Source organism: Dermacentor andersoni, chromosome 6 (genome assembly GCF_023375885.2).
Source record: "Dermacentor andersoni chromosome 6, qqDerAnde1_hic_scaffold, whole genome shotgun sequence".
Classification (NCBI taxonomy): domain Eukaryota; kingdom Metazoa; phylum Arthropoda; class Arachnida; order Ixodida; family Ixodidae; genus Dermacentor; species Dermacentor andersoni.
This window is the reverse complement of record NC_092819.1, coordinates 15625203-15637500: the sequence shown is the minus strand read 5'-3', so window position 1 is coordinate 15637500 and position 12298 is coordinate 15625203. Positions and strand designations below refer to the sequence as shown.

The window sequence follows — 12298 nt, the reverse complement described above, 5'->3', positions numbered from 1 at the left end:
GTCATTACAGTTAAACGAAGGCACTGGCAATTTATTACTTATTTATTGATTAGATTTAACATCCGAAAACAACACATTGCTTATAACTTATACATGACTCTAAATGCTCGATACACGAATGGCTTTGTGTCCTGCCCTTATCAAAATTTGGCCATCGTATTCAGATATTGAACTCTTAACCTCGTGTTGAGAAGAAACGCGTCCTAAGCAAGGCGCCTCAACCGCCGGTAATCTCCGGTAATTACACCTCATTGCCTTTCACTGGAGTGTCAATGAGTAAGTTGGTGTACACACACTGAGCGAATAAGTTGCGACGTGCTTCGTGACCGTTACTCTCAATGTTCTTGTATTCACATGACAACATACGAGGCAAATTGCACAGTAGAAGTCAAATAATGTCACACGTTTCTGGTGGACCTTGCCTGACACGGTTATGGATAAATGAGTCCAGGGATTTCAGCCTTTAGAATGAAGTAGAGTAAGGTTAACACAGAAGGTTAAATTGCGCGAAGACCTCTGTGCCTCAGAAAGTATTCTGGCATGTTGAAAAGTAATTCTTAAACAAATACTTTACTTCGACTTAACCGACTTAACATGAAGCAGGTGACGTGCATACAGAATGAGAGGAGAATGAAGAAGATACGATGACTTGAAAAGTGGGCCGGCTCTCAGCGCAATAAATGAAAACAATGGGCTGCTTTTCTTCTTGTCTTGCTTTGATGAGTCAAATGCTGACTTCCTCCTCCGCCAGCGCTTCACAGATGCTGTCAAATAGCCATAACTAAATAAGAGTGCACCGGAAGAATCAAATGTACCGTTGTCATCGCTCTAGCAATAAAACTAGCGTAAGTCCGAAGGGTACCAATGAGGTAAATTACTGCCATAAAAGAAAAGAAAGAAAGAAAGAAAGAAAGAAAGATTGATATAAGGCGAAACCAAGATGGACAGTAGTACATACGCGCGAAAGAAAGACCAACACAGCTTCAAGTGCTCTTCGGCCGCTTCTCGTTGCCACTCGTGAGGACACCGGGGGCAGACAAAGCTTGAGGGTCGCGGCAGAAAGCCGCGGCCGTTTCCTTCTCGCTCACGTTTCGGGCCAGCGTCCGAGCGACCACAAACAGGCCCGATTTCACGCGCCCACGCGGTCTTCTTCTTTTGCTCGTCATTTGTTTTTGTTTTTTTTCTTTCATTCTCCACCCTTCTTCCGGTTACTCTCAAGACCACCACGCCATCATCCGACTCGCTCAAAGACAACGTTGCTGCTCGGGCACTTTCGATCGGCCTCGCATACCAACGAGCACGAGGGAACGCTCGGAGGGGCAAACAATCGCTTTCCCTCTGCGTCGGCGGCCTCTCGGTCGAGGCAGGAGCCGCGAAGAAGACGCGAGACACTTTTCGCCCCCTCCTTGTTTGTACAAACGGAAGGACTTTCGTTCCGACTGTTGATAGTTTCGCGGCCGGAGCGAGCGAGAGGGAATGACCGTTGCGAAAGCCATTCATTGAAGTGTTTTGCAAACGCGCCCGCCGCGCTCCGGCGACGACGCTGGCGGCTGCTGCTGCTGCGACGCCAAGAAGACGCGGCGACGCGAGCAGCAGAGGAGGCGAACCTCTCGCGCGTACAAAGGTCGCCTTGACCGGAATGCGACGCGCACTTCGCACGCTCCGAGGCGACAACGTGCGCGCTCGGGCTGTCGGAGGCCCGCGGGCCTGGGAAATCCGCTCGCCACCTTTCCGGCAGCACGTTGGCCGCGTGCAGCCGCTTTGCTCTATTTGCATGAATCGTGGTATCTGGGTGCTCGCCGGAGCCGTGTTTCGATACGGCTGCGCGGTACCCTTTTTCGAGTGTGCCTCTGACCGGCCTTCGCCGAGGGCCCCGTGCCTCGGCCTCTGCTCGCGGGCCTAGCCCGAAGGCCGATGCGCGGCAACGCCTTTCATCACTGGAAAGAGCAATCAAAGGGCGCACTTGACGTAAGCTCTTTGCTGGTGTAACCACTTTCGTCGTTTCTTTGTAAAACTGCTTTCAATTCGAGCCCCACTTTCTGCAGGACGCCTCCTAACGTTTACTTTTGCTCAGTTTCCTAAGCCGTTAGCTTTTAGGCAAATGCACCAGTCTCTCATGTTTGGTTAATCGTATTGAGAAGGCGCTCAACCGATCGAGGCACTGTCTATCTCGTAGCTTTTAACTGACTTCGTGCCCAAGGAAATAACAAGTCCATTGACTCTACGAAAAGTAGAACGTCCACGAATGCGAATAGCTACACTCAAGATAATAGTCGCCCGATCTACCAGAACGTCTTCTGCTACGTACGCAATTGACCCGCTGGTGCGATTACGAAAATGAAAAAAAAAAAGATCACAACATCTCCAGTGACAAAATTAAAATATGTACCGAACCTTCCTATCTCAAATGCCCCGGGCATGGCGCCGGACCATGACCGATTTCTGTAAGAATCGTGGCTGTTCCATACGGCATGCATAGCATTTTCTCAAAATAGTTTTGCTAATTTTAGTTGCGTGAATGTTATTGAAACCTCTTGTTCTTTCGAATTCCAAAAAAGAATATAAGAAATCGTTGCTGCTTGCCTACTAGTGGGAATAGTTATTCCTGCAGTGTAGACGCACCCCTTGTTAACACCAGTGATAAAAAGCAAGACGTTTTCTTTCTTTATAGCCTATTTTTACCATAAATATAAAAAATATAAGTATTCTTTTTATTGTAACAAAGAAATTATTATGGCTCTCTGCAGCTAGATAAAAGCATCTGAGGGATAGTAAACGAATAGATTACTGTTTAAAATTGTCTCCAGATAAGCTAGAGGCGCATATTTTGTCGAACAGAGATATTCAAGTCAATGGAAACTACGGTTTGAATGATCCTCACGCATAAATTACATTCTGAAACGGCACACTGGAATATGCAATGGAATTCAGAGTATTCTTAATTTAAAGAATTGTAAGAAAACTTTTATTGAAGAACGTTTTAATAAACGTAATATTTTCTTTCTCTCGTTCTTTTTTTTCGTTCTTTTCTTTCTTTAAAGATTGAAGGCTTATGGCGTGGCTTTCCGCTGCTCTACAATGGCGCGTTAGCGTATTGGAGAGTTGTTGTACGGGGTGATAATTTTTAAGTTTTCCGTAATTTTTGAAAATTGCCTGTGGCAGATTGCATAATTCTTGTCTTGAGCTGGATTTTTCGAGGAGGCGGACAATATAGTAGCGCGAGAAGTTGAAACCCACATTTTCGAGATATTATTTTCTAAAGCGTAGGACCAAAGACCTGGTCGTTTAATAGTTGCCGTTGTGTGTAGAAAAGACCGTTTTGTTAAAAATGTGAGGGGAACAGCAGTGCACTCTTACGGCGAGTTTGACGGCGCATATGTCCACACCGGTGTCACTCTGGAAGTTCATTCCAAGTAGACACGTTTTGCACACTCACCGGCTATAATTCGTAATTTGCAATATGTCCCTTAATGTAATTAATTAGAAAGTTGAGTGATGAACCTTTTAAATTAGTTAAATATGTGTTTCAATGTCTCGTGCAAGTACGTGCACCTCTAAGAATAATTCAGTGGAAGGACTAGGATTATGTTATTTACAAGAGGCGATTTTAAAAAATTCTGGAAAGCGTAAAAAATAATGATCCCCTGTGTGAAGTATATTTAAACCGAACACTAAAGCTACTTTTTTGACCTTGAATATGAAGCTTTTTGCAAAATATTATAAATTTACAGATAATTCTCAGGCGATCGGCCTAACCTTTGAAGCTTCAAATATTTTTCATGGTTACTATGTCAACTGGGTTGCCATACTATGTTTAATTTGCGGGTTCTGGATTTTCCCACGATCCAAGAAAAAAATTCAAACTTGCAATTTTAGCAACTCTTGCCGGTGCCAGAAGCACCCAATTTGTTCAAATATTTGAAACATTGATTGTTTTAGAAGTCACATCCCTTCATTGTGTTGCCATACGCACCATTTGAACGACTGAATCATACAACATGGCTTTGAAAAAAAAAATGTTGATTGATGCCTTCTGGCTCAGCTCGGCAAGAACAATGAACTTTCGCCAATGTGCTAGAACATCTTTGGGAAGAAAAGTAAACGGAGAGAATGAGTTTTCAACTTCAACAAACACTTGGAAATTTTTTCAACTATATCTGTGACTGTCGAAAGAAACGCTGGTTGATTCGATGTGGAAGGACCCACATGGCAGTAACATGGCAAACATGACAAGCAAAACGGTAAGAATGGTAAACAAAAACATGGCAAGCTCGGCAAAGATACAGGGCATAAATAATTAAACAATACTGTCATCTTGTCTGTCGGCTAATTCTTGTTTGCTCATCATTCTGGGACAGGCCTGTATTTGATCTCGCTTGCACTTTTAAAAGAGTACAATATGGTGTTTAGCCTCCCCAAACTACGTAGTGGGTTACGAGGGTTACCTATTAGAGGGCTTCTGATAAATTTTGATGACGTAGGGAGCGCGTCACAGGTGCAGGTCAAGGAAACATGCTCCTAAATTTAAGTACACAGCATCACAATTGCCTGCATGGCAAGGACTACTCCATTATTTTAAATATATATGTTTGGTGAGTTTAGCGTTGCTTACGATAGCCATTATAGCTAATTTCTTTAACATTTTTGGTGCATTATTTTCATGACACCACCATGATCTGCAAAAAGCGTTCGAATCAGTATTGCAAAGTACTTACCCACGCGTGCGCAAAACTAAATCAATAAGCTATACGTAATTTCTTTAGTGCCCGGTCGGACTCTGTGCCTTGCCTTGCTGCTCGCGAGTGCCTAGGGAAAGGAATGTCATGTATGCGCATAATCGTTTCACGTGAACTATGACTCATCGATGGAAAAGCACCTTCGGTTTGATGGTTTTTCCGCCTGTTTGAGCAGTCTAAGTCACGCAAAAAGGGAATGCATAATTGCCGAGGGCATTTGGTAAATTCCCTAAATGCCTGCCTACTGTTTCTACAGCTGGCATGGACTTCTTTAAGGTCTCGTTAATCTTGTCTGAATGCACTTACACGAATGGGCTGCCCTAACATCCACTGGCGCAAATGCATGCCTGCTGCAGGAGCGAAAAGACGGCAAAGACGCTAATACAAAAATGTGCTAAGTACTTACAAGTAATAAGAAACACGCGTGCACGGGTAAACGTGAAAATGAATGAAAGTCATGTAATTAATCAGGACAGAATGACAAGTCCTGGTGCAACAATTTATCTTCAATGTGCTACGCACTCTTACACAACTGGCTCTGTAGGAAACTTAGACACACTTATAACGAGCTCTGCCAAATACGGCACTTTTTCTCAGCAAACTATGAAACAACATAAGTAAAACGACATAAGGATTGTTCCTTTCGTCTGAAAAGGTGCTAAGCATGAAAGTAAATTATGGGTTATCTGCCATTTTGTCTTACTGGAAACATCTGAGACTTCCTCTAATGTTCCTTGGTCACTCAAAAATATAGAAGATAATTCCTTTTTCTTCCTAACATATAATCCGAAAAAAAAGTTGTCATAGGTGTAAAATGAAGAAAAGCTTACTCATTCTTTCTTACATAGTTTCATACCTAACACACACACGCACACACGCGCGCACGCACACGCGGACTGACACACGGAACGAGACAGTTAACCGCGTCTAAAATGTTTTAAAATTTTCTCCTTTTAGAAATTTATGCTTTCCCTTTATAAATCCTGCTTGCATTCTATAGGTGACTGAAATCCTGTCTAGGGCTGCATGCAGAAACTCGGCTGTGGGTCATTAAGTTTACTTAGGAAGTCATAAGAAAAATAATCGGATTGCATGTTCTACAAGGAGCATAGATCGCTCGTATTCCAGCACTTAGATTGTGATCAGGAAAAGAGGAGTAGAAAAGAAAGTGAGAAGGCAGGGATGTCAACCAGAAATAATGTGTGCATGGTTGGCTCCCCTAGAGGCTGCGGGAGAAGGACAGAAGACGAGAGAAACATGAAGGAAAAACGGTTTGAATGCGATATGGAAGGGACCACAGCTTCGCACTCTGCAAATTAATGTCAAAGTTGTTCGTTAAGATCACTCAGTTTGCCTTTATTTAAGCTGTCAAACTTATTTAGGAAACGCATTCTTCACTTTTCACTCGTAATCCAGTACACTCCGCTTTTGTCTTTATCCAGACGGTCTTGAAGTTCGACAAAACTTTTCTGCTGAGTCGTAAAGCTATCATAGAATTTTTATTTTGGGGTTTTACTTGCATGTGGACATATGCTAAGAGCTACAATAGAGTATGCCACGAGGAGGAGGAGGAAGGAACAAAGAGAAAAAGCCGGGATGTTAACCAGAAATGCGTCTGGTTCGCTATCCTACTCTGGGGGAATGGAAAGAGGGAATAGAAAGATGAGATAGAGAGAGGTAGGGGAGGGAGCGGAAAGTCGCCGCGAGCTTGCGCACGTACGCGGAGGTCTTGACAAGTCAAAGGCGTTCAAATAGGCCAGTCGCCCTCAAGAAAGATAAAAGTGCCTTTACAGTTTTTTCGGCCAATGAGTGATAGGGACGGTCTTCAAGTATAACACCTGCACGGACAATGGCCGATCGTAGAGTCGTCGCAATGCGATAGATATTGTTTGTCTTTCGGACTGAAATCGATGACAGTGGCGCAATAAATGTTCGATGTTCCTTTTGCCACCGCAGACGCCGCACGGTCGGCCATACCAATCAATGTAGTGTAAGCCTTCGGGAAGGCCACTCCCAACTACAGCCGGTATAGAAGCGGTTGGTGCAGCCCGGGTGGAAGCCAGGGTTGGAGCGAAAGGCTAAGGTCGTGCAACCTTATGCGCCTTATATTTGGAGTGTTCCACTCTATTAAAGCGAGCTTGCGTGCCAGGTGACGAAGCTGCGTTGCAGCGTCTGTCCTGGAAAGGGGAATGGGTACGCTGTGTTATTCTTGATGTGCCTCTCGGGCAGTGTATGTTTGGTCATTTACAGTGATCCCGCAATGACCAGGTAGCCATTGCAACATAATTTCCGGATCTTTTTGTTTGACTTTGTGGTGAAGTTGACAATCTCGTATTTTAGCTATTCGTGTGCTCCACATCTGACAAGTGACTGCATGCTGTGTAAAGGTGATCTCGAGTCGGAAAAGCGGCCCATGTACCAGGACTATATGTGTTAATAAATTGAAGCACAGTGCGCAGATCCGGGAGCTCTGCAGGCGTGGACGTCATGACATATGACGTCTTGAATCGCAGTGTTATTACTCTCGTCGGTATTAACACAGTACCGCCAGAACTGGTTGATGCAGTCGACCCGTCAGTATAGATGTGTGCGTAATTACTGTATCTCTCGTACTACAGGAGTAAGCTCAATTGTTTTAGTGCAGACGGCGGTAGATCTCACTTTTTCTGAAGTCCTGGAATTCTGAGGTGTTCTTCAGGATGGCACAAGCACCATGGAGGAGACACCGACCTGGCCGCAGGGGTGTACCCCAATGTAAGCGAGGCACGATATGCACTGACAGTTGTGCTAAATGACGTGTGGGGTCTTTCCAAGGTGAGTGAGGCGAGGTGGTGGCAAGAGGTCGAGGCAATGTGCCCGACATGTGCACGCATTGTCTTGACAGCGATGGTACATCATGATTGAATAATCTCGAGCTCTAAATTGCTCTAAATTGCTCTAAATTGTACGCGACTTGGTTTTGCAGGTGTTGGACATAACAGGTAGGCTGTAATGGACGAACAAAACAAACAACACCCTTTACAGCTGTAACATGAATTCTGTGAACACAACCCAGTTCTTTCCTGCAAGGAACCTGAACAGATGACAAATAGCAATCAGTTGCTTTTTCACGTGGTTCACGTGAGGAGTCTGTCAATCGCGACTCCCAAGAACTTGTGACTTCTGCTGGGCGATGTCCCTTCTCCGCTGATTGATATGCCGTATGCGGACATTGGCTTCCGGGTAAATGCCACTATTACGCACGTTTCCCACGTCACCTTCAGTCCTTGTTTACGAAAGTAGCATGATGTCGAATAGGCCGCCTTCTGAAGCCGAGCGCGAAGGTGAAGTAGTGTAACCCCCGAAGTCCAGACACAGATGTCATCGGCGTAGATAGAAACTGGAACGGTGCTTGGTAGGTGCTCGAGTATTTCAATAAGGACTAGAATAAAAAGCGTAGGGCTTAGCACTCCGCCCTGAGGGACTCTGCGGCTACTGTAATACTCGGGTGTCGCGCCATCCGCGGTGAGCACGTAGGTAGCCACGAACTCGGAGATATATCTTGCCGCCAACTCCTATTGCTTCTAACGCTTTAAGGATGGCTTCGTGGGTGACATTATCGTAAGCCCCTTTAACGTCTAGAAACAAGGCATCAGACAAGCCTTTACCGGCCAGTCGCCAATGTTGTCTATAGATGAACAGTCGCGCCTGAATCCTCTGAACGGGTCTAGATAAATTTCATAGTACTCTAGATACCACTCCAGACGCGTCAGAACCATCCATTTTATTAGTTTTCCTACACAGCTAGCCATTGCGACTGGACGGTATGACGCAATGCCCAAAGGCGACTTGCCAGCGTTGAGAACGGGAATTAGGCTGCGACTTGATTTCCATTTTTGGGGAACCATACTAGTCTGCCATGAGTTCTACAGAAGCAGGAGTACCTTTCGAGCCTGGTCACCAAGGTTACACAGAGCGCGCTTTCTAATGCCATCTGGTGCTGGCGCTGAGGAACGCCTGCATAAAGCAAGCGCAGCCTCTAGTTGGTCCAGAGAAAAAGGGCCCTCCCTACGGGGATCACGTTAGAATGATGAGTGATCGTGAGTCTGCATTCCCGTGGAAATTGCTTCACCGGCAATTTTCCTACAGAAGGACTCGGCGGCTTCAATCTCTTTGCATTGTAGGTAAAGAGCCAGGGAATTAAATGGGTGGCGCCTTCCAAGGGTTGCACGGAGGCCAAGAATGGTTCTTCATATAAAAGACAAAGGCTTTCGGGGACCCAGAGACTCGCGGAAAGACATACATCGTTCGGAAGCCAGCTTATTCATACGACGTTGTATTTTCTTCTGTGTGCGTCTTGCCAATCTCAAATCATGAATGGAATTTGTGCGCCTATATCTTCCTTCCGCACGGCGGTGATTTGCCCAAAGTTTCTCTAATTCGATGTCGAATTCGGTGCATGCGGAGCTTTTCAAAATCGAATGTGTGGTAACCTGTAAGGCACCTTTTATTGCGTCCCCTAGGCTGGATGATATGTCGTCTCGACAGCAGTCTTCCATGATTGATCTAAATTTCGGCCAATGGATGCATTGGACGACTCCGGAGAACCTGGAGCTAGCCAGTCCGTAAATCGTGAGATAAGTGGGGATGTGGTCACTTTCCCGCGTTTGCAAGTTCTAGAACCATTGAACCTTTCCGTTAAAGGAGCGCGGAACAAAGGAAAAAAAAACAGTTCTCGTTCGGATGCAATGGACACCAATCTTCTGCCCCTCGAGTTAGTCTTGGGGTTTCCCCAGAGATAGTGGTGGGCACTGAAATCTCCAGTGATCACCCACTGTTGTAGAGTCGTTGTCAAAATTACCCGCAAGCGCACGCAGCTTAGAGAACTTGATGGTGATAACTAGGCTCCCAGAACTCTGAAAGTGCCCTTGCTTTTCTGCACAGTGAAACCCACGTACTGGTTTTCATTGTCAGGTGAAACAGGGTGGTGAACATAGGTAAATTCAACGGTGTATAAAAACATTAATCTTGCGGTATTGCCTGCACGTGCAAGACATAATGCACTCATACCCGGACAGTCTGATGAAAGATAAGTGAAGCTGTCGAAAGTCAGACATGCGCGACTTACGTCCTTTGGCGTTCCATTGAAAGACAGATGCATTCCGGACCTCCTCAAAATGATGGCATCTGGCGGGTCATTGCGTTATCCTAGAGCCGCAAGCACTGGACCCAGGGTGTCCAGCACCTGCAGCGCGCTCTTCACCGACAGGGTTTTATGTTGCTGAGAAGAACACGCATATCATTGATCAGTCGCCGCAGCATTATTATAACCTGGCGATCACCAGACGTCGTTGCATCAGCGGTTTCTGAGGGTGCCGATGGCGGCGGTATTCAAGGTGTCTCCGCGGCAGGCAGATTGTGGTGCTTTAGCCACGCTCGAACACATGCTCTGGTTTGGCGAAAGAATTGAGGACTCGGCGATCAAGGATGCTTCCAGGTGGGAGGCTGCACCTCGCAGCCCGAACCTGGATGAACAATTCTGGGCTGTCCAGCAGGCTCACGACGTGGCCGTGAGGCTTGGCCTTCGGGTCCCGACGTGGGAGCAGCCCGCTTAGTGGTTAATTATCACTACTTGCAGGACCAAATAAAGTTTTCCATCCATCCATCCATCCATCCATCCGTGGCAGGCTGTACGCTTGGAAGTGCGGGCCACTCTGCAGGATGATCGGGCCTAACCACTTTTTTCATTTTCGCAGTATCTTTAATGGTGGCGCCCCGCGTTGATGCTGCAGCCACTGTAACGGAAGGCGGTGTGTTGCTTGGTGCGGCGTTTCATTGCGCTCTTCGGTGGCGATACCGTCGCCGCCTAAGTGTAGCGGCAGCCTCGCTGTGTGTTGAATGATCCCGAACCATGCGCTTTAGAACCGTGAATTTCTTCTGGGCCCTCGGGACGTTGTTCGATGAGGCTTCGTGGGAACCATGGAAATTAGGGCACTTCAGGACAGTCGCGCGCCAGGAAAAGGCGCCTTTAAATCCGTAATCACAAAATTTTGCCTGCGGAAGAGCATTCGCTTATTGGCCGGTAATAACGAGATCAAAGAAGGGGCGATAGGCAATCCACGGTTGAAAACGCGTTCCACAGTGCGTGCGAAGTTAGAAGTATGGGGAGCAATAGAAACTATCGAGACTTGTAGGCGCTTTATTTTTCATTTGTAGTAGTAGTGTCTTTTTTGACTTTTACACATGTTTAAATTGTGGAGCAGTAGGCTATACAGAAAGATCTCCCAAGATGTGATACTGTATAATACTGCAATGGGATCTGCGTTTATTAAATTCGTACATGAAACGCATCGATATTAAGCACATACCACCGTTTGCAACAGCAATACTGTTTGCAGCAACATAAGTAAAAGAATAGGAGGAGCGGAAAAAAATGTTACACTATAAAAGAAGAAAGAAAAAAGCTCACGCAAAGAAAAGCGACTTGGAAGAAAATATGGCGTCGATTACACTAATTCAGGAATTTTACAAACTTCAAGGGCCCCTCGTAGCTCTACGAAACCAGATTTATCAGAATGATCATAAAGTTGTTCGGAAATCGCTATCTTCATAACATAGTCACAAAATTAAATGCAATATTAAAGATATAAGCCTGCTGTTGGAAGCGTGGGTTTATAAGGGCCGTGGCCGAACACATTCGTCAAGCGGAGAACGAACTTGCTCATGAGATAAACGCGCATTAGTTGGTTGGATTCCGGCGTGCGAAAGATGTTTCTTTCTTTTTGTCTATTTAAGGTGACTCAGCACTGTCATAAGCTATGCATCGTGCTTTACGTCACTGCTTGCGTCATCGATGAGACTTCTAATATTAGAGCGCATTAGGCCTCTTCCTGTAGTGGAGCGGCCAAGTCACACTCAAATGTCTCTATTCTTGCATGCTCGATAAGGCTTGGGGTTTTCAGAACTATCAGTGAAGCTCCTTAGTTGCGTACGACGCGCGGGCAGTGCTTCTTCATAAGCTAAGAATGTTACCAAACTTGAGGCTTGAGTCAAGATTCAAATTTAGGTACCATTCAGAGGCCGTCAGCGTGATATGCAGCGGCTGCATATCACTGACCATATTGACCATACTGCTAACACTGACACTGACAACACTGACCATACTGCTACTCCAAAGACGGTGCGTTGATACAACGTCAACTTTGTTCAATGCATATCGTGCCTGAAGTAATTGCTGAGGGCTACGTTGAACCGCATGCCGTGAAAGAAGGCTTGGTGTCGCCTATACACCCGCAGCTGAATGCTTTTAGTGCGATAGTCTGTTATCTTCGTCCTAATTAATTCCGCAAATCAGACGACTTCGGAGCGTATGAGGAGTTTGAGAAATTAGCCTACAGCCATACATGATGCTAACTGTACCCCCAATTGTCATGGATGGCATTTGAAGTACCTTTTGGAGTAAAACCTCAAGGGATCGAATGAATGATTCATATTTGCTGATACGAATAATACTCGACTGACAATTAGGTGTTTACTCCTTTTTGAGACGCATGGTGGTTAGTGATACGCAAGCGAATGGCGTC

At 45.6% G+C, this 12298-nt stretch overlaps 1 long non-coding RNA gene across 2 annotated transcripts in view; it reads left to right on the top strand.

Annotated features, from left to right (window-relative positions):
• Positions 1 to 12298, top strand: part of LOC140218935 (uncharacterized) — a 451043-nt gene that overhangs the window by 142448 nt on the left and 296297 nt on the right. Inside the window, exon 1 of one of the 2 annotated variants that reach the window (XR_011895093.1) lies at positions 1752 to 1968. The exons of the other annotated variant lie outside the window; for it this stretch is intronic. This is a non-coding gene — a long non-coding RNA (uncharacterized lncRNA). Of the gene's footprint in view, positions 1 to 1751; positions 1969 to 12298 lie in introns of those variants that run through there. 2 annotated transcript variants of the gene reach the window in all.